The sequence below is a fragment of the Pongo abelii genome, chromosome 10, assembly GCF_028885655.2.
Source record: "Pongo abelii isolate AG06213 chromosome 10, NHGRI_mPonAbe1-v2.0_pri, whole genome shotgun sequence".
NCBI lineage: Eukaryota > Metazoa > Chordata > Mammalia > Primates > Hominidae > Pongo > Pongo abelii.
In genome coordinates, this window is record NC_071995.2 from 20,620,408 (window position 1) to 20,644,258 (window position 23,851).

The 23,851-nt window shown below is 37.2% G+C and overlaps 1 pseudogene; it reads right to left on the reverse strand.

The window, feature by feature from the left end:
* Nucleotides 1-23,032: 23,032 nt before the first annotated feature.
* LOC112135958 (U7 small nuclear RNA) lies at nt 23,033-23,076 on the reverse strand (annotated as a pseudogene).
* Nucleotides 23,077-23,851: the final 775 nt, after the last annotated feature.

The window sequence follows — 23,851 nt, forward strand, 5'->3', positions numbered from 1 at the left end:
TAGCATAAAGTTTATTTATTTTCATTGCTGTATAGTATTTCATTGTATGAATACACCACATTTATATCTGTCCTACCATTGGAAGACATTTGGCTTGTTTCCAGCTATGACTGTCCTTGTACTTGTATTCAAGTGTGCATTTATACTAATTTCTCTAGACATGAAATTATTAAGTGGAAGGAATGCAAATCTTCAATTTTACTAAAAAATGTCAAATGGTTTTCCAGCAACCATTTGCTGGAAATGCTGCATATGGGATTTCCCATTGCCACATTCTTACCACATTTGCATTGCAAATATCTTTCTCTTTTTTGTAATTTTTTTCTTTATAGTTCTTTAGATAAGAAGATGTCCTTAATGTTACATAAAAATGTATCAATCACTCCTTCATGAATAATTTTGTTTGCATCTTATTTAAGAAATCTTGGCTGAGCGTGGTGGCTCATGCCTGTAATCCCAGCACTTTGGGAGGCCGAGACAGGCAGATTACCTGAGGTCAGGAGTTCAAGACCAGCCTGGCTAACATAGTGAAACCCCGTTTCTACTAAAAATACAAAAAATTAGCTGAATGTGGTGGCACGCACCTGTAATCCCAGCTACTTGGGAGGCTGAGGCAGAAGAATTGCTTGAACCCGGGAGGCGGAGGTTTCACGGAACCAAGATCGTGCCATTGCACTCCAGCTTGGGCAACAAGAGTGAAACTCTGTCTCAAAAAAAAAAAGAAAAAGAAAGAAAGAAATCTTTCCCTACCTTAAAGTCGTATAGATATGTTTCTCTATTATTTTATGAATACTTATAATTTTACCATTTTAATATTGGTCTTTATCTGATTGGCTTTAGTACATTTTGTGACTAAGGGTCTGATTTTATTTTACCCTACATGGATATTCAATTTTCCTGGCACCATTTACTTAAAAAGCTGCCATGACTTTACTAATAGATTATGGTATTTCTGTCATATACAGATGCCCATACCAATGTGGCCTGACTCTGAGCTCTGTGTCACTGGGCTAGTACCACACTGTTTTATTTACTTCAGTTTTAAAATAAGTCTTGACATCTGTTATAGCAAGTTCCCCTACCTTGTACTTCTTTAAAAGTATTTTGGCTATTCTTGATTTTTGAACTTTTGTGTATATTTTAGAATCAGCTCATCAAACTCTATAAAATGACTATTGAGATTTTGTTTGCAATTGAATTGAATCCATTCAGCTGGGAAGAATTGACATCACTATAATAGGGAGCTATCAACCCCTGAACATGTTTTTAATTTTCATTTATTAAGTCCTTTTTACTGTTTCTCAATTGGTTGCATAAATTTCTCTATAGAAGTCTTATATATATGTTCATTGATTTATTTTTAGGTACTTTGTATTTTTGATACTATTGTAAATAGTACCATTTTTAATTTTATTTTTTAATTGTTTGTAGAAATAAGTTTTTATATTGATTTTTTTTTTGTATCCAGGAACAATGCTAAGTTTTCCTCATTAAAAAACTATCTGTAGGTTTTTTTTGGATTTTATATAAATGTAGTTATTTCCTCTGTAAATAACGACAGCTTTATTTCCTTTTTTAATCCTTATACCTTTTATTTGTTTTTCTTGTCTTATTGTACTAACTAGAACCCCCAAAACAATGTGACTCACCATTGTAACAGTGGGTATTTTGTCTTGTTCCTATCTCAAAGGAAATTATTTCATCATTAATTGTTATAAGTACCAAAAACCACGTTTTTTTTTAGATACCCTCTAATCCAGGAGTTGGCAATCTACGTATAGTTCGTGGGTCAAATGCAGCCTGCCAGCTATTTTTGTAAAAGAAGTTTTACAGAACCCAGCCACACTCATTCATGTGTACACTGTCCATGGCTGTTTTCACACCACGATGATGGGACAGTTGTTTAGTGTGACAGAGATCATATGGCCTGCAAAGCTGAAATTATTTATTATTTGGCTCTTTAACAAGAAAAAGTTTGCCAATTCCTGTTTTACCAGGTTAAAATATTGTTGTCTACTTTTGCTAAATATCTTTTATCATTAATAAATATTGAATATTGTCAAATGAGATTCATACATTTTCTGCATTGAGATAAGATGATGATATAGTGAATTAAATTGTCTTTCTCATATTAAACTAAACTTATATTCCTGGAAGAAACTCTCCTTTGTTAAAATGTACTATTTTAAAAACATATTATTGGATTTAGTTTGTTACTATTTTGTTAAGAGTTTTTGCATCTTTCTTTATAGTTAGATTGATCTGAATTTTCTCTTACTGTTTCTTTGGGTTTTGGTATCAAAGTTATGCCATCCTCTTAGAATGAGCATAAATTATATTTGGATAGCTAGCCAATGGAGCCATTTGTGCCTGGTGTTTAGTTATGGGAAGACTTCTTTATTGAATCAGTCTCTTTCATGGTTGTAAAATCCTATTTCCTCTTTCTTCTTGAGTCATATTTTTCTGGGAATCTGTCCATTTGTCCTAAATTTATATTTATTGTTATAAACTGTTCATAATATTCCTTAACCTCTTTAATAGCTACAAGCTGTTCCTTTTGTCATTTCTAATATGATTGTGTCTTCTCTGTCTTGTTTACCAGTGGTTTATCAGTTTTATTATTCTTTTCAAAGAAGTAACATTTGGCATTGATTCTTTCTATTGTGTGTATACTTTCTAGTTCATAAATTCCTCTACTAATACTTAGTCTTTTTCCTACTTTTTTTTTTTTTTTGAGGCAGAGTCTTACTCTGTCTCCCGGGCTGGAGTGCAGTGGCATGATCTTGGCTCACTGCAACCTCCGTCTCCCGGGTTCAAGTGATTCTCCTGCCTCAGTCTCCCAAGTAGTTGGGATTACAGGCGCCCGCCACTACACCCAGCTAATTTTTTGTATTTTTAGTAGAGACGGGGTTTCACCATGTTGGCCAGGCTGATTTCGAACACCTGATTCACCCGCCTCAGCCTCCCAAAGTGCTGAGATTACAGGCATAAGCCCCCATGCCCGGCCCCTACATTTTAGGGGTTTAATTTGATGTTCTTTATCTAATTTACTGAAATGGATGTTTAGCTAATTTTTTTTTTTTTTTTTTTTTTTTTTTTTTTGAGATGGAGTCTTGCTCTGTCGCCCAGGCTGAGGTGCAGTGGCCTGATCTTGGCTCACTGCACGCTCCACCTTCCGGGTTCACGCCATTCTCCTGCCTCAGCCTCCCCAGTGCTGGGACTACAGGCGCCCGCCACCACGTCCGGCTAATATTTTGTATTTTTAGTAGAGATGGGGTTTCACTGTGTTAGCCAGGATGGTCTCGATCTCCTGACCTTGTGATCCGCCCACCTCAGCCTCCCAAAGTGCTGGGATTACAGGCGTGAGCCACCGCGCCCTGCCTAGCTCAAATTTTTAGCCTTTATTGTTTCTCAATATATGCCTTGAAAGACTAAAGTTTCTCTAAAATAAGAAGATGTTCTTAATTTGATATCTTGCATCTTAACTTTTTTATTTATAACATTTTCTGATTTGTAAGATGGCTCTAACTCAAGAGAAATTTTCTAATATTGTAAAAATACTAATTTATAGATTATATTATGTTCATAAAGCTTTCTCTGTATGATTTTCTTTGAAATTTGTCAATATTCACTTTATCACTCATATGGTCAATAAGTGTTCCATGTGAACTTATAAAGATTGTATATTCTGTAGTAGATTGATATAGTGTTACCTATGTCCAAACTTAAGTCAAGTTTGTAAATCTTGTTCTATTGTTCTATATCATTAATTTTTTTTGTTTTTTTTGAGACAGGGTCTCGCTCTGTCGCCCAGGCTGGAGTGCAATGGTGCGATCTCGGCTCACTGCAAGCTCTGCCTCCCGGGTTCATGCCATTCTTTTGCCTCAGCCTCCCCAATAGCTGGGACTACAGGCACCTGCCACCACGCCTGGCTAATTTTTTTGTATTTTTAGTAGAGACGGGGTTTCACCCTGTTAGCCAGGATGGTGTCGATCTGCTGACCTTGTGATCCGCCTGCCTCGGCCTCCCAAAGTGCTGGGATTACAGGCGTGAGCCACCCTGCCCGGCCTATATCATTAATTTTTATGCCTACTTATGATACGGAAAGGACGTGCTGGGAAGGGAAGAGCGTGGTCCCTTTAAATGATGGGGGGGCTGAAGGGAAGTGCTGGGTACAGGAGGGTGTGGTCCCTGGCTAGGCCCGTCCCTCCCCCCGCCCCCCTCACGGATCTAAGTGAGGACAGACATTTTTGTATTCCTGCCCCAAGTGTTGCATTTCCCAAGACCACCCTGGCCTGCCACGCCCCCATCCTGTGCCTATAAAAACCTCGAGACCCTAGCGGGAACACAGGCAGCAGGATGTTGAGAGGGCACATCAGGGGAGGAACACACAAGTGGCTGGACGTTGACAGGGATGCACTGACAGGCACCAGCACGCAAGCAGGCCACTGACTGGCCGAATGACTTGGAGTTTGGCTGGGGTAGTTGGAGGAGAGCCCGGGCCATCAAGCAGCCTGACTCTGGGGGAAAACCATCTCCCTTCTGGCTCCGCCATCTGCTGAGAGCGACTTCCACTCAATAAAACCTTGCACTCATTCTCCAAGCTCACGTGTCATCCAATTCTTTAGGTACCCCAAGGCAAGAAGTACACCAAGGCAAGAACCCTGGGATACAGAAAGCCCACTGTCCTTGCAACAAGGTAGAGGGTCTATTTGAGCTGGTTAACACAAGCCACCTACAGACAGCTAAACTGAAAGGGCACCCTGTAACACACGTGCACTGGGGTAAACATTCATAAACACGCTCAGCTGTAAACATTCACCCCTAGACACTGCCTTGGGGTTGGAGCCACAGCCTACCCATCTGTATGCTTCCCTAGAGGTTTGAGCAGCAGGGCACTGAAGAAGCGAGCCCCACCCCCATCACACACCCTGTGAGGGAGACAAGGGAACTTTTCCTGTTTCACTTGTCCTATGACTTAGAACAGCATGTTAAAATTTCTCACTACAATTTTGGATTTATCTATATTTCTTTGTTTTATTAATTTTACTTCAAATATTTGAGGCCTATTTGAGGTTATATTATTATAGGAAAACTATAGAAGAAAAGAAAATGAGGTTATCTAGGAGGACTCCCTGGAAAAACTTAAAGCAGAGATTGAGGATTTAAAATGATAGTCATAAACCTCTATAATCGATTAAAATGCACTAATGTATTCTTTTTTTTAAATAATCATCAGATCTGTGAATTAAGAAAGGTTAAAATTAAACATAAAGATTTATTTTGTTTCTTACCATGACTTAGTTTTATCACTTTTGACTAGATGATTGGCAGTTCTCAGAAAAATAATGATTCTTAAATATTTTACACCTTTAAAATAAAATTCTTCCCACCAATTTTTTATTTTAAAATAAATCCACAATAAGAATTTCCTCTTTGGCCAGGCATGGTGGCTCATGCCTGTAATCTGAGTACTTTGGGGGCTCAAGATGGGAGAATCCAGGAGTTCGAGATCAGTCTGAGCAACATAGCAAGACCCTGTCTCTACAAAAAAAGTACATATATATATTTTTTTAATTAGCCACGTGTGCTGGCACATACCTGTAGTCTCATCTACTTGGGAGGCTGAGGTGAGAGGATTGCTTGAGCCCAGAGTTCAAGGCTGCAGTGAGCTATGATCACACCACTGCACTCCAGTCTGGGCAACAGAACAAGGCCCTGTCACTAAGATAAAAAAAAAAAAAAAAGTCTCCATTATTTCAGCAAACTCTACTGCTTGAAATATTTTAGTTGTTTGACTCTAAATTATATATTGGCATTAAGATGAGGTTTTCTTTAAGAACTATAAGTAATTAAAATACTGCACTTATTCTTCCTCTTTGACCATAAAACCCCCTCAGTTTTTATTTTTCACCTGACCTAAGAACATATCTGAAACTGTGAGGACTACTGGGTCCTTAGGGAAGAAACAGATGCCTACTAAATCTGGATAATTTCTTTTCCTAATTAGGCTATTAATAAATGTAGCTTTCCTGTGAAAACTCTTCATGGTTTTTATTACCATTTGTATGCCAGTGCCTTGCGATTTTATACTTCTGTTTTAAACCTCTCTTTTGAGATTTACACTTACTTTTCCAAATTCCTGCTCACTATTCATTTAGTTATTCCACAGGTGCCTCAATATATTCATGTACTTGCACAGGTACCCCCTGAATATATAAAAATAAACAAATTTTTAAAATCTCAAACTGAATCCATCCACTTCCCAATAGACCTATTGGCTCCTTACCCACTATTATCCTATCTCAATTACTGCCACAGCCAATTACCCAAGGCACAAGCTGGAAATCAGGCTTTTCTTAACTTTTCCTACTTACAAAATGTTACCAAATTTTTCCTTAGTTATTGCTTGAAAAACTTTCATGTAAATATCTCTTAAATTTCTTCCCTTCATATTCACTCCCAGTTTTACCACTTACTTGTTCTATTACTGTTTTGGTCTATAACTTCTAGGCAAGTTATTTAACCATTTTCTACTTAAGTTTTCTCATCCGTAAAATGGGGATAGTAATAGGTCTTACTGTATAGGATTTTTGTGAATGTTAAATGAATTAATACATGTTAATTGCTTAAAAGGGTGTCTAGAACAGAACAGGTGCCACAATATGTTAACTTTTTTTTTTTTTTTTTTTGACACAGAGTCTCGCACTCTCGCCTGGGCTGGAGTGCAGTGGCATGATCTTGGCTCACTGCAGCCTCCACCTCCTAGGTTCAAGCGATTCTCCTTGCCTCAGCCTCCCAGGTGGCTGGGATTACAGGCGCCTGCCACCATGCCCAGCTAATTTTTTTGTATTTTTAGTAGAGATGGGGTTTCACTATGTTGGCCAGGCTGGTCTTGAACTCCTGACCTTGTGATCTGCCTGCCTCGGCCTCCCAAACTGCTGGGATTACAGGCATGAGCCACCGTGCCCAGCCAAGTTGTTTTTATTATTAGTGTTATTGCTCTTACTATTGGTACCAACATACCTACATTCAGGTTCTGATTAACTGCTGTCTAGAGTATTTGACCAGCCTCCTAATCTTCCCTTCAGTATCTATTCTTGTTTGTCTCAAATTTGGCTTCAACAACCCCTTCAGAGTACACTGTCTAAATCATAAATTGGACCCTTTGGCTACACTGTTTAAGATAGGTTCTTAATAGTTGCCAAAAGTATCGGTGAAACAATAAATGGATTAAAATGTCTCCGATACCAACGTAGCAAGGTTTCAATGAACAGTTTTAAAATTATGAATAAATGAATAAAATATTTGGAATATTATTTGCATTCTCTATATAATTGCTTGTAAGCTTTCAGGTTTGTTTTTGCATGTTCTTAATTGTCTTTACTATATAATTTTTTATGTATATAATGTCAAAAGCCAAGATCTAGATTTACAATGAATCTTGTACTGATTTTTCTTGGGTCTCTCTGTCCTTGCTGATCTCTCATTCAGCTTCCAATTATTTTCTTATTTTGAAGACATTGTCTTTAATTGCTCCAAACACCTTTGTTTTCTACATATCTAGCTAGATGTGCTTTCCCAGCATAATTACTTTCATTATTGATCTTTCCAAGCACGGAAAAAGAACATCACGCAATATTACTTTTGTCGTGGTTGCAAGCACAGTGTGGTTTATTCTCAGTCTTTACAATATTCTAATCTATTCTAAATGTACCTTTCTTATTTGGTTCAACTAATTATCCACTTGAATTTGCATAAACTCAAATCCTAGGAAAATAACATTCTAATCAATAAGTGATATCCAAGGCTGCTCTTCTGCCAAACTCTGAAAAAGCCAAGAGTGAGCATCCTCCACTTCCTCTTTCAGTGCCCTTCCTCTTTTTCGTTTCCATTTCCCAACCTAATGATGTAACCAAGATAAAGACTTCTTCCCAGCTGTCTGCTAAAATGTTTTTTTCTGACGTGGATGAATGATATATGGTCTTAACCTTGCTAAAGATGTTTGCATTTCAATTGGAAATTACTGAGAGCTGAAATGCTGTCCAGGGCCAAATGAATATTCTAGGAGTCGAATTTAAGGCACAGATACCAGGAGATGTCTTGGCACATGAAGCTTTTCCTGGAACTTTCAAAGCATAGTGAAAATGCATTTAGAAAGCCAATCCACATTTTCCTTCTAAAGATTGCAAACTTTATCTATTTTTATTGTACATATTTATGGTGGACAACATGATATTTTGAAATATGCATACATTGTAGAATGGCTAAATCAAGCTAATTATGCATTGCCTGACATACCTATCATTTATTTGTGGTGAGAACATTTAAAATCTACTCTTTTAGCAATTTTCAAGTAAATAATAGTTATTAACCATAGTCACCATGTTGTACAATCAGTCTCTTGAACTTATTCCTCCTGTACAACTGAATTTTGAATCCTTTGACCAACGTCTCCCCTTTCCTACTTCCCCTTTCCCTCAGCCCTTGATAACCACCATTCTACTCTCTGCTTCTGTGAGTCTGACTTTTTAAAATTCCACATGTATATGAGATAATGCAGTATTCATCTTTCTGTGCGTGTTGTATTTCACTTGTTAAACACAATTTACAGTGTTTGGACCATTGGTTTGGACCGAGCTCCTGCACTAGGCCCAACAGACTAAACCTAAATGGAGTTACTCATGCTAAAGTTCCACACCACCAAGCTGAAATTAAGTTGTTTAGCTGATTCTCCCAGAAATCAGGACAGATAGTAGCCAAATCCCCAAACAGGCTAGTTTTACCTGCAGAAGGGAGTCCCCTCTGCTTTAACTTTTACAAGGAAAGTAACTTTGAAACACCCAATCTACTTTTTGTTCTCTGTTTCTGCTCTCTCTGTCTCTGTTTCCTTTTCTGGGGATAAAGCTAACCTCCTTTGTTCAGCTAATTGAAACTCTATCTATCTATCTATCTATCTATCTATCTATCTATCTATCTATCTATCTATCTATCTATCTGTCTATCTGTCTATCTATGTATCTATCTACCTACCTACCTACCTACCTATCTATTTATGTAGAGATGGTGTCTCACTCTGTCACCAGGCTGGAGTGCAGTGGCAGCCATCTAAGCTCACTGCAACCTCTGCCTCCTGGGTTCAAGTGATTCTCCTGCCTCAGCCTCCTGAGTAGCTGGGACTACAGGCACGCGCCACCCCACCCAGCTAATTTTTGTATTTTTAGTAGAGACGGAGTTTCACCATGTTGGCCAGGATGGTCTCCATCTCTTGACCTCATGATCTGCCCACCTCGGCCTCCCAGAGTGCTGGGATTATAGGCATGAGCCACTGTGCCCGGCCACTCTTTTTATTTTATGGAATGAGGTGTTGTCCACTTTTAGAATTGCAAATAAAAGCCAATTAAGATCTTTAAAATAAATTTGTTATAATTTTGTCTTTTGACACAATTTACGTAATGTCCTCCAGGTTCATCCATGTAACAAATGACAGGACTTCCTTCTTTTTTAAGGCTAAATAATATTCCATTGCATATATATACCATGCTTTCTTTCTCCATTCATCCATTAGGCTGATTCTGTGAATAATGATGCAGTGAACACAAAGGTGCAGAGATATATCTGACATACTGATTTCATTTCCTTTGGATAAATATCCAGTAGTAGGATTACTGGTTAATATTATAATTCTATTTTTAATTTTTAGAGAAACCACCTACTGTTTTCCATAATGACTGTACTAATTTACATTCCTTCCAACAGTACATGGGTTCTCTTTTCCTCACATACTTGCCAACCAACACTTGTTATCTTTCATCTTTTTGATAATAGCCATTCTAACCACTCATCGTGGTTTTTATTTGAATATTCCTGATGATTAGTGAAGTCGAGCATTTTTTAATGCATCTGTTGGCCATTTTTATGTCTCTTTTTGAGAAATGTCTATTCAGGTCCTTTGCCAATTTTTAATTTTTTTCTATTCGGTTATTTATTTTCTTGCTGTTGAGTTCCTTGTATATTTTGGCATTATCCTTATCAGATATATCATTCGCAAACATTTTTTCCCATTCTATAGGCTGTCTCTTCACTCTGCTGATTGTTTCCTTTGCTGTGCAAAAACTTTTTAGTTTGACGTAATCTCATTTGTCTATTTTTGCTTTTATTCCCAATGTTTTGGGGTCATATCCAAAAAATCATTGCCAAGACCAATGTCATGAAGACTTTCCCCTATGTTTTCTTTTAGTAATTTTATAGTTTTAGGTCTTATGTTTAAGTTTTTAATCCATTTTGAGTTAATTTTGGCATACAGTGAAATTCTTTCCCTTCCTTCCTTCCTTCCTTCCTTCTTTCCTTCCTTCCTTCCTTCCTTCCTTCCTTCCTTCCTTCCTTCCTTCCTTCCTTCCTTCCTTCCTCTCTTTCTTCCTTCCTTCCTTCCTTCCTTCCTTCCTTCCTTCCTTCCTTCCTTCTTTTCTTTCTTTCTTTCTTTTTGCATACGGATATCCAGTTTTCCAAGCACTATGTATTGAAAAGATACTCTATTCCCCATTGTATGTTCTTGGCACTTTTATTAAAATCAATTGGCTGTAAACATGTGGATTTGTTTCTGGGCTCCTTATGCTGTTGCATTGATCTGTGTGTCTGTTTTATGCCAATAACATGATAGAGCTTGCAAACTTTAAGAGCATAGCCTGGATTTCATTATCTTATATCTTTCCACAGTATGCCAGGAGCACAACAAAGATGACTAGGGCATGAAGAAATACAAGGTGAGATTGAGAAAGAAAACTTAGGCCAAAAATCTGGAAGTATCCTTTAAACCAGGGGTCCATAATTCCTGGTACTGGTTCATGGCCTGTTAGGAACTAGGTTGCACAGCAAGAGGTGAGTGGTGGACTAGTGAGCAAGGCTTCATCTGTATTTATAGCCACTCCCCATTGCCTACATTACCGCCTGAGCTCTGCCTCCTGTCAGATCAGCAGTGGCATTAGATTCTCATAGGAACACAAACTCTATTGTGAACTGTGCATGCCAGGTATCTAGGTGGCACACTTCTTATGAGACTCTAATGCCTGATGATCTGTCACCATCTCCCATTACCTCCATATGGGACGCCTAGTTGCAGGAAAACAAGCTCAGGGCTCCCACTAATTTTATGTTATGGTGAGTTGTATAATTATTTCATTATATAGTACAATGTAATAATAATAGAAATAAAGTACACAATGAAGGTAATGTGCTTGAATCATCCTTAAACCACCCCCACCTAGTATGTGGAAAAATTGTCTTACACAAAACCTGTCCGTTGTGCCAAAAATGTTGGGGACCACTGCTTTAAACTAACATCCAATTTATCACACTGAAGCAAATATACATTCAACTCCATAGTCTGTATTGAGTTGATTTTTCTCCCATGTTTTTACCACCCTCTAACTTTGCTCAAATTCATCATCATCTCTTCACTGTACCACTGAATGAACTTTCTAATTGGTCTCCCCCTTTTATTATTATCCCTTGCAATTCATTCTCCATACTAGTAATCAGTAAGTAATTTATTTAAAATGTAAATGGAATCATGTAATTTCCTTGCTTACGTTTCAGAGGTTCGCAACTGCGCTTAAGATAGAATACAAACTCAACATTGTCTTTGAGGCTCTGCAGGCTCCAGCTCCTGCCTCTCCCTCTAGCTTCATCTTTTTCATTTTGTCTTATTTTCATCTTTTTTATTAAGGTATAATTTACAAATAAAAATTGCATATATTTACAGTATACCGCATGATGTTTTGATATAGGTATACTTTACGAAATGGTTAAATAAAGCTAATTAACATGCCCATCACCTCATACTTACCATTTTTTTGTGTGATGAGTACATTTATGATCTAAGCTCTTACTAATTTTAAAGTATAAGATAAATTATTATTTACTGTGGTTACCATGCATTACAATAGATCTCCAGAACTTATTCACCCAGTCTAACTGAAACTTTGTACCGTTTGACTGACCAGCATCTCTACCCCGCAGTGGCTCCCGCCGTGCCCTCCCCTCCCTTGCCCCAAACTGCATGACCTCCAGCTTCATCTTGTATCATCACTCATTGCTCAGAACCAGCAAACACAGCTGGCCTCCTTCCAAAGCTCAGGAGCACTGAGCTCTTTACTGCATCAAGACTTTGCACTCATGCTGTTCCGCCTAGAGTACTTTTCACTCCACTCGCTGTTCAGGTTTCAGCTGCAGGTCACTTCCAGGAGAAACTTTCCTAGATACACCAAATCAATTAGCCTCCACCTGTTTATTTTTCTCATTCATTTTCATACCTAGATCTTTGACTTCACAGTGGTAGTCTCAAATGGTAATTATGTGTAATTGTTTATTAATTATTTATATCTCTCCCAACTAGACTGGATTATGCTACTATACCTTTTGCTCTACATTTAACTCTTAACTGAGGTCCCAATACTTTTGTGTGTTTTTCTTCATTTTAACAATTAACAAACTCATTTAATTGTCTTTTGTTTGTTTGTTTGTTTTGTTTTCTCCACTAAACTGTGAGCTACACTGCTGGGCCTTTTTTCTTTTTTTCAATTTAATGTATTACCAATCTTTGCAGATAGTAGTTACTCAATAAGTGATGATGAATAATTAAATTGTGCCAGTGTATATACCTTGGTTGGTCCTAGGTCCCATTGCCCAGTGACTGAAAGAACACAACATGGGAAGCAGTAAGCTTCTAGAGGCTTGAACATGCATGTTTTTAAAATTGTGTGTGGTATACACCTGTACATATGGGATAGTTGGGGCTCAGGACACATCTTCCCAAAATATGACCGTAAGAAACATATGCCACCCCAAAATATACTTCTCTGGCATACTTTAAGCGGAGAACTGCAGACACAAGAGGAGTACCCCTAAAAAGCTGTTAACACTGAAAATTTGTGTGATAATAAATTTATATCCATGAAGGAAATCTACATTAGTAAAAATATCTATATCTAAAGAAGGGTTGCTCTGAGAGACCTTTTATTTATTATTATGCATAATAGGACAACCTTTATTCATTATACATTTCCTCTTCTCATCTTTCCATAACTTCTGTGGTCCTCATCCTTCCTCCCCATTAGCAGCTTCAAGTTCCTATTACTTTCTATAGCTCAGTATGCTAGATAAGCTTCAATCATCTGACCCTTCTTCAAGTCTTATATTTTGTGGAACTCCCATATGCTATGTAGGTAATTAAAATGGTTTTTCTCTTGTTAATCTGCGTTATGTTAATTTAATTTTTTGCCCAAACAATCTAGAAGGGTGGAGGGAAGCCACTTTTTCCTCCCGTACAGGATAGTATGCATCTGAATTTTAGAACAGTATGAATTTCATGCAACTTCATTCTTTTAAATAAAGTTAATTCTCTAAATGCAACATCATCTGTGATTTAAATTTTATGCTTTCCCAGCTCATTTTTTTGTATGTTAATTTACATATTATGAACAACAACAACAAAAAAAACTCTTATCCTATCATGTGTCTTCATTTTTGTTCCAGAACTGTGGGCATGTTATGTATGCCAGCAAAAGGGAATTCAAGTAACCAGATTAGAAAGGTAATTAAGAATGCAGTTGAGCACGATATTCAGTCCCCAGCCCTATGCTGGAGTAAGGTATGGTGGAGAGAGAGAAGAGAGGTGGGCGATAATGGTAAGTCCAGTATCAGAAATAGTGGGCTTTGGAGAAGAAGGAGTTTTTGAATGTCTGATAGGAAGCAGCCATTTATCAGCTTATTTGACCCTAGACATGTCAATTAAACTCTTTAGGTTTCAGTTCCTTTTCCTTGTGGATGAAAGGACTAAACCCCATTAGAAATACTTTCCTGCTCTATGATACTTTGATTCTTATTTTCTCCGTAATGGTGGGAAAACAAGAAAGAATTATCTGAGAAAAAGTGTAGGAAAAAGATAACAATTATTAAAGATAGAGAGATGCAAAAAAGAGACATGATTGCTGGTTATGAAAGGAAACATATTTTAAAAAGTAAGAATTTAGGTCTTCATCCATCCCCCTCTGAGTTTCTTGAACAAATATTTATACAGTGCTAGTCAATACTTACGTAGCACTGACTACATGCCGGTCATTGTTTTAAGGGCTTTATAAATATTAACTAATTCAACAAGAATATAAGTTTTACTATTATTCCTATTTCATTGCTGAGGAAATGGGCACAGAGAGTTTAAGTAACTTAACCCAGGTCACATAGCTGGTAAGGGCCAGAGCTGGATTTCAAACCCAGGCAGTCTGGATCCAGAGTTCATGCTCTTTTAATGCTGATTTTACTGTTAGAATTTGCCATACATTTTCCTCAGTGAAAACCCCCACATCAAAGACAAAAACTTATTGAACTGTAACAAGAATAATAAATCACTCCAGACATATTTAGGCTAACACATACCCTGTTTGTTTCTGTGTAATTACACTTTCTCAAGAGCCTGCCACAATTGGTATCACTGTTTTCTTATGAACTCTTCAAGCAAGACTAATGCAAAAGGGAGAGGATTGTTCTTTGTTCAGCTGCAAACCAGGTGGCACAAAGCACAGAGAAGAAAGCCAGGCTCCAGAGAACGTGTGAAGGCAACCAACTCTCAGAGACACTTGCATAATTAGTCAGAAAGCATTTTCCTTCAAATGACTGCAATTTTTTAAAGCGCTATCCCATTTTTCTCCCATCACCCTAGTTAAAAAAAGACAACAAAAAACGTACAAAAAAACCCTCCCCAAAGCAAGACTACTAAAATAAAATAGTTTGGCTGTGAGCAAACATTTGAAGCTTAAGTGTTATGTTGACCTTGTACTGCAGGAGGCAGCATCTCATTATTAAAACAATGACCATGTGTTTTTGTTGTTGTCCTTGAGGTTTTTTTTATGTTTGTTTCAGTATTGTGAATAAGACTATGATTGTCTCATTCTCTAATATGCTTGATTTCTATTCAGAAAGTAAAGAACTGAAAGGTTTTGTAAAGGGGTTAGAACCAGTGATTGTTGCTGATTTACTTCTGTGAAATTGAGTCCCTTTCCTTTTCTATTGTTTGTCTACTGTTAAATTTAATTTCTTGTGCTCACAATTAAAGTTTAAAATATTAGAGTCGGAGGAAGCTGGGAGATCGTTTCTCTTGATTTAATTCTCTGATTTTACAGATATGGAAACAAGATCAGAGTGGTTAAATGGCTTGTCCAAAGACAGCTAGTGGCATAGCCAGGACTGGCTTTTCCACTGCAGGTTCTGTGCTCATACCAAGCTTCATTGTTTGCTCAGTCTGGAGTTGAGCCTCTGTAACACCCTCTTTTCTTTTTCCCAACCAAACACATCCTTCTTCCACCTCATATCCCTTTATTTTCTTTCATCCAATCCAATTTATTTTAGAAGGAGATTAACAATGAGTACCTGTGAAGTTAATGCTGATGTCTAGAGGGTAATTCAAACTTGCTGAACTTCAAGCAATGAAATGTCTTGGGAGCCATCCATCAGAGGTACTTTGAGGCTATGCTTGCAGAGAGAGACGTCCCGACTGCTGGAAGCTAGGGCTTCCTTTATTCCAGGGTATTGCAATGATGTCAGTGTGTGTTAGAACTTAGCACTGAGCCTCTGGTCCTGCTGCACTGACTCTCCCCTCCCCCCATCATCTTTTTATATTTTATTTAAATATGCATGAATTTTTATTAAAGTCTCTCTTCTTTCTTAAGAATTAAAATTGGCATCTCAGGATAGAACTTGTACTCTCCCACTCCCTAGAACCCCAAAGCGTTCCTGGATTTTCCTGTATTTGCTTCTTTCCAAAAAAAAAAAAAAAAAAATCTTGCATTTTACCCATCAAATTTCATTTACAACACCCTGGTCCATAGTAATATTTCCTTCCTTTACCCTAGAACATCTGTATTGATAGCTCTTGTCTTACTATTGTTAAAAGAAAAACTTTCATCAAATTAAAATTTATCAGAGCTTAATTGAGCAAAGAATAATTCTTGAACCCACAACCCTCAAAACGAGAACAGGTTCGGAGAACTCCAGCCCCCAGTGTGGTCAGGTAGCATTAATGAACAGAGGAGGAAGTAAGATGCAGAGATAGCTCTCTTGGTTACAACTTGGTGTTTGCCTTATTTGAACAAGATCTGATCAGTTGTCCACCTGCAATTAACTGAAGCTCAGCTGTTGTCACTGGCTGAGACTCAGGTATTGTTACAGGAGTACTCCTAAATTAGGTCTTCTGTTAGTTTATGTGCTAAATGAGGCTGCGGTTAGTTATGAAAGGACTCACATCCTCAGGCCAAATTTAGTTTAACACTACTTAATATTCAAAGTCTGGCCTCTCCAGCTAGATTATAACCTATCCCAGGTTATTTTCACATCCGTTTTGCTGTAGAAGATTGGCATCTATCTAGGGGATTAGCTGTCTCAAGGCCCAGCCCCTCTCCTAATCCTTGCTACCACAATTAAAAGGATTTTGTGGCTAATTTGATTTATCAAATTTCAGGATGCTGATTAAGCCACATTTGCCAAAGGGTTGATACTCGTTTAAAGGTTACCTATGGATATGACCCTTTCTTCTCTCTTTCTTCCAAGTGGCAGGCAGGCTGATCCATAGGGCAGTCTGGCCACCCACCTTACTCTCCTCATTTGAAAAATCTGGGGTAGCTGCCTGATAATAAAATTTAGATTTGGGGTTAGGTAGAAGGAAAAATCACTCTTTAGTTCTTGAATCCAATTAACATAGAGCTCCACATTGGGGTTTCAGGCTGTGCCAATATCAATAAAGTGTCGTTTGATTTTGCCTTTGCTCCTTTATGTCTCCATGAGATCCTTAAGGAGAGATAGTATGCCTGATACTAATATAGGATTTGGATATTTCTACACAAATTTTTTTAAGTGAGCACATTAAAGATTTACCTTTTTAATTAGCCCTAAGTGTGATAAATCTCGTTCAAAGGAGTATAGTAGAGAACAAGTGTAGTCACTGAAAGAATAAATATTGAATGAAAGATTGCTAAGTTAGGTACAATCAAGCCAATGTCCTCTAGAGCAATTAAATATAATATTGGGAGTTAGCGTTTTTTTTACCTGACAGGATTCATTTGGATTTACTATGTACCATCTCTACTAATCTCTAGGAGACAAAATTTATTTTCATTGTTATTTGCCAAGAATCATTTATATCATTATAAGTTTTCTTAAAAAAAGTATTTTAAGTTCCAGGATACAAGTGCAGAACGTGCAGATTTGTAACGTAGGTAAACATGTGCCAAGATGGTTTGTTGTACCTATCAACCCATCACCTAGGTATTAAGCCCCGCATAAGTTAGCTATGTATTCTGATGCTCTCCCTCCCTTGGCCCCCTTAACAGGCTCCAGTGTGTGTTGTGCCCCTTCATGTGTCCATGTGTTCTCAATGTTCAGCTCCCACTTATAAGTGAGAACACGTGGTGCTTGATTTTCTGTTCCTTTGTTAGTTTGCTGAGGATAATGGCTTTGAGCTCCATCCATGTCCTTGCAAAAGACATGATCTCGTTCCATTGTATGGCTGCATATATTCCATGGTGTATATGTAGTACATTTTCTTTATCCAGTCTACCACTGATGGGCATTTGTGTTGATTCCATGTCTTTGTTATTGTGAATAGTGCTGCAATGAACATATGCGTGCATGTATCTTTACAATAGAATGATTTATTTTCCTTTGGGTATATTGAAAAAGGAGGGACTTCTCCCTAACACATTTTATAAGACCAGCATCATCCTGATACTAAAACCTGGCAGAGAAACAACAAAAAAACTTCACGTCAATATCCCTGATGAACATTGATGCAAAAATCCTCAATAAAATACTGGCAAACCGAATCCAGCAGCACATCAAAAAGCGTATCCACCAGGATCAAGTCGGCTTCATTCCAGGGATGAAAGCCTGGTTCAACACAGGCAAATCAGTAAACATAATTCATCACATAAACAGAACTAAGGACAAAAACCACATGATTATCTCAATAGACACAGAAAAGGCCTTCGATAAAATTCTACATCCCTTCATGTTAAAAACTGTCAAACTGGATATTGATGGAACACACCTCAAAATAATAAGAGCTTTTATGACAAACCCATAGTCAATATCATACTGAATGGGCAAAAGCTGGAAGCATTCCCTTTGAAAACCGGCACGAGACAAGGATGCCCTCTCTCACCACTCCTATTCAACATAGTATTGAAAGTTCTGGCCAGGGCAATCAAGCAGGAGAAAGAAATAAAGGGTATTCAAATACGAAGAGAGGAAGTCAAAACTGTCTCTGTTTGCAGATAACATAATCCTATATCTAGAAAACCCCATTGTCTCAGCCCGAAAGCTTCTTCAGCTCATAAGCAACTTCAGCAAAGTCTCAGGATACAAAATCAATGTGCAAAACTCACAAGCATTCCTATACATCAACATTATAAGTTTTTCTACAAGGCAACATCTACCTTCATTGAGTGATAAAATACCCTAATCAATAGTAAATTGTAAATCAAACAGAGGCAAGTACTTTAGAGAATTGAATAATCTTTGAATGTGTGTGCTACACTTGTGTATGCGTGACTTGAAAGAAAATGTAGTCATCCTTTTGCCTTTTTCCAAATTTTGGATATTTTTTTCCTTAGCAGTCCCACATTATAATCATAAATAATCTCTAAAAATAATTCTTGATCTCCAAAAAAAAAAACCTGGTCTTTGGCCTGGTTCATTTACAAAGGTATAGCAAGAGTATAAACTAATATACTTAGTTTATGTCACCTTATAGTATGGTCAGCAAATACAGAGATTAGAGTGCTAAGCAACTACCAAGACCAGAAAATTCTGCAGATTTCTTAAGAAACCAAGACTGCATTTTGAATAGGCTCTCTACAGAAGTTTAGAAACATTTTATTAGCAAAATTTTAAGCATATGCAGAAGTAAAGATGATCCTGTAATAAATACCCCTGTACTTGTTTCCCAGCTTCAATAATTATCAACCCATGGCTCATCTTATTTTTTCTATAGTTGCCCTCTCAACGCTGAATTAATTTAAAATTTTCTTATATCTTTATTGAAGTATAATAAAATACATAGGTTTATTTTAAGTCTTGGTATACATGTGCATAATGTGCAGGTTTTTTACATAGGTAAACATGTGCCATGGTGGTTAGCTACACCTATCAACCCATCACCCAGGTATTAAGTCCAGCGTGCATAAAATGCATATATTTAAAATGTGTAATTTGATCAAGTGACATTGGCAATGTCAATTTCATTGACGTGTGTATATACCCATGAAATCATCTCTAAAATCCAGATACAAAACATTTACAGCACAGCCAAAAGTTTTCTCTTCCTCTTTGTAATCTGTCTCTCATCTGTCTTCAGGCAACTACTGACCTACTTCCTGTCTCTGCATATTGCATTTTCTAGAATGTTATATAAATTCAGTTATGTAGTATATACTCTTCTTCTTTGCTTGGCTTCTCTCACTAAGCATAATAATTTTGATGTTCATCCTCGTTGTATGTCTCGGTAGTTTAGTATTTCATGATACGAATGTATCACAATCTGTTTATCCATTCATCTGTTGATGGCCATTTGGATTGTTTCCAGTTTTTAACTGTTAAAAATACAGGTGTTATGAGCATTCATGTACAAATTTTTATGTTTGGGTTCTCTTGTGTAAATACCTAGCAGTAGAATAGCTAAGTTGTATGGCAGGTAACTGTTTAACTCTTTATGAAATGTCAAATTGTTTTCCAAAGTGGCCATGCTATTCCACAAAACCTGATATGGTTTGAATTTCTGTCCCCACGCAAATCTCATGTTGAATTGTAATCCCCTATACACAGGACTGGAGGAGGGGTCTGGTGGGAGGGGATTGGATCATAGGGGCAGATCTCCCCCTTGCTGTTCTCATCATAGTGAGTTCTCATGAGATCTGCTTGTTTAAAAGTGTGCAGCACCTCCCTTGTCTTTATCTTCCTCTTTCTCCATCTTCCTCTTTCTCCGGCCATGTAATATGTGCCTGCTTCCCCTATGCCTTCTGCCATGATTGTGAATTTCCTGATGCCTCCCCAGTCATGCTTTCTGTATAGCCTGAGGAATTGTGAGTCAACCTCTTTTCTTCATAAATTACCCAGTCTCAGGTAGTTCTTTATAGCAATGTGAGAACAGACTAATACAAACCCAAAGCAGTGAGTGAGATTTTCAGTTGCTTCATACTTCACTGAGGCTTGGTAGGATTATTTTTATTTTTTAAAATTTAGTCATACTGGATGGGCATGGTGGCTCACGCCTGTAATCCCAGCACTTTGGGAGGCCGAGATGGGAGGATCACGAGGTCAGGAATTCAAGACCAGCCTGTCCAAGATGGTGAAACCCTGTTTCTACTAAAAATACAAAAATTAGCCAAGAGTGGTGGCGGGCGCTTGTAATCCCAGCTACTCAGGAGCCTGAGGCAGGAGAATTGCTTTAACCCGGGAGGCAGAGGCTGCAGTGAGCTGAGATTGTGCCGCTGCACTCCAGCCTGGGTGACAGAACAAGACTCCATCTCAAAAAAAAAAAAAAAAAAAAGTCATTCTGATGAATGTGTGCTTGTATCTTATTGTAATTTTAATATGTAATCTCTGTAATGATTAGTGATGTTGAGCATCTTTTCATATACTTTATATTTCATATACTTTATATCTCCTTTTGTGAAGTGTTCACAACTTTTGCCCACTTTTAAAATTGGGTTTTTGTCTTCTCATTGAGTTGTGAGAGTTCTTTAGATATTCTGAATCAAAGTTTTTTGCTATACATAAGTGTGGCAAAATATTTTTCCCAGTGGTTTGCCTTTTCATTTTCTTAATGATGTGTTTCAAAGAGCAAAATTTTTTATTTTGATGAAGCCCAATTTATAAAATTTTAAATTATTTGTGGTCTTTGAGTTCTGAGAAATTTTTGCTTGCTCTAAAATCTCAGAGGTATTGAAATGATATGTATGTTTTCATTGTTGATTTGCAACTTAATTCTATTGCAATCAGACAGCATACTCTGTAGAATTTTGATTTTTTAAAATTTATTGAAACCTGTTTTATGGTTCTATGCTCTATATCGGTGAATGATATGGTTTGGCTCTGTGTCCCCACACAAATCTCAAATTGTAATTCCCAGTGTTGGTGGAGGGACTTGGTGGGAGGTGATTGGATAATGAGGGTGGATTTCCCCCTTGCTGTTCTCATGATAGTGAGTGAGTTCTCATAAGATCTGGTTGTTTAAAAGGGTGTGGCACTTCCCCTTTTGCTTGCTCTCTCCTGCTCTGTTATGGTGAGACTTCTGCCATGATGGTAAGTTTCCTGAGGCCTCCCCAGCCATGCTTCCTATACAGCTTGTGGAACTGTGAGCCAATCAAACCTCGTCTCTTTATAAATTATCCAGTCTCAGGTAGTTCTTTATAGCAGTGTGGGAACAAACTAATACAGTGAATATATCATCTACATGTACACTTGAAAATCACGTGAATTCGCAGTTGCTGATTTTGTTAATTATGTCATGGTTGTCCATGGTATTTTTCAGATTGTGTTTTTACTGAGATTGTGTCTGGCTCTTTCCTCCATTGCTGTGCATGAGATAGTAACATCTCCAACTTTGATTATAGAATTGTATAATCCTCCCTTTAATTTTGCCAATTTCTGCCCTCATATCATATATTTCAAATCTCTGATAGTAGATTCATACATGTTTATGATTTTATGTCTTCCTTTATTATTTTTATTAACTCTGATAATACTATTTGCCTTGAAGTCTAACTTATCTGATATTAATATGAGCACTTCAACCTTCTTATTCTGACTTTTTGCTTGGTGTATATATTTTTAATCCATTTTATTTCAACGTATGTCTTTCTTTATATATAAATTGTGTTTCTCTTGGGCAGCATATATTTATTCTTGCTTTTTTAATCCATTCTGAGAACCTCTGCCGTCTATTTGGATTGCAAAGTTAATATTTAATCTTACTGATATGATTGGATTTATGTCTGCCATAGCATTTTTTTCTTCTGTCTGCTCCTGTGCTTTTTATTCCGCTATTGTTCCTCTCCTACCTTTTTAAAAAATTATTCGAATATTTCTAAAGCTCTTTATGGTATATTTTGGATGTGGTTTGTTTGGCCCCTCCAAGTCTCATGTTGAAATTTGATCCCCAGTGTTGGAGGTGGGGCCTGATGGGAGGTGTTTGAGTCATGGGGGCAGGTCATGTATTAATGACTTGGCGCCATCCTCTTGATAATAAATTCTTACTCTATTAGTTTCTGTAAGAGTTCCTTCCATTGCTGGTTATTAAAAGTGAGCTTAGCACCTTGCCCCTCTCTTGCGTCTTTTCTCTCGCCATATGATCACTATACAGGCTAACTCCCCTTGGCCTTCTGCCATGAGTGGATGCATGCTGGGGACCTCGCTGGAAGTTAAGCAGATGCCAGCACCATGCTTCTTGTACAGCCTGCAGAAATGTAAGCTGGATATAAACTACTTTTTTTTTTTTTACAGATTGCCCAGCCTCACATATTCCTTTATAGCAACACAAACGGACTGAGACAATATATAAGGTATTTTGTGGCTTTTAAGCTATACCTCTTTGTATTATTTATGTTTAGTGATTTTCCTAGCAATTTTATTGTATGTCCTTAACTTTTGCAGTCTATTTAGAATAAACATTTTATTGCTTTTTGTAAGATGTAGAACACTGCAACTACACAGGTTCACTTGCCCTCCTCTGCAGGCTGCTATTTTTATGCCATAAGTGTCACGGGTATCACATCACATACCTCTAAATCCCATAAGACAATGTTATAGCTTTTGCTTTAAAGTCATATGCATTATTAATAAATTAAGAAGAAAAAGTAGTCTTTTATATTTACTGCCAATGCTTACTAATTCTTATGCTCTTCATTACTTCTTGAAGATCCAGGATTTTTCTTTTTCTGTGAGGGGTTTTCTGGTTTAAAAAAAAAAAAAGAAAGAAAAAAGAAAAATTGGAATACCTGACAGACAAATTCTAAAAGAGCTGTAACACTTATATAGGGCTTTATGTGATATCATTTCTCTCTCTAGGCTGAAGAAATTCCCTTAGTCACAGAATAGACAAATTTCTTAGGAGTGCTTTGTAGAAACTGGTACAACAAACAAATCACAGCATTTATTTAAAAATGGTAGGTTTATCACACCAGAATAATGACATATATTTTCATATATAAAACTCCAGAAAATTCAACAAATTTAGTTGTGCAATTGTTCTGTCAAATTATATCCTTGTAAAATGGAGGACAGACTCTTATTAATGCTCTGCGCAAAAACTACATTAACCATTAAAAGAAAAGAGACTATTTTTTTTTTGAATTCCGAGGGGTTAGTGAGAATAACATATCATCTAAACGTGTTAATATCTTTAAATGAAGGGATAGCAGTAGATCAAGAAGACAGAGACAGTGCTTATCTCATAAAACTTAAAACTATACTTAAATTTTTCCAAACAAATAATCACAATCAGTTTCTCTCATCAGCTGAAACCTGGTTTTCTACTGCTTCTTGAATATACATAAGTCTGTTACTTGAAGTATCAGTGAGTAGAAGCACTTGGTATAATCCTTTCCATCAAGGCCCTGAGAACTTCCTTCTTTGTAGAAAGTCCAATTCATAGAACTTTCAGGAGAGACAAAGAAGAGAAAAATAAACTACCCATTGATGAGAAGACAGCCCAGGTCTCAAAAGGCTGTTTTATCTTGCAAAAGTGAGACAGACAAAAAACCAAAACAAACCCAATCACAAACAAGTAAAATACCATTAAAAAGAT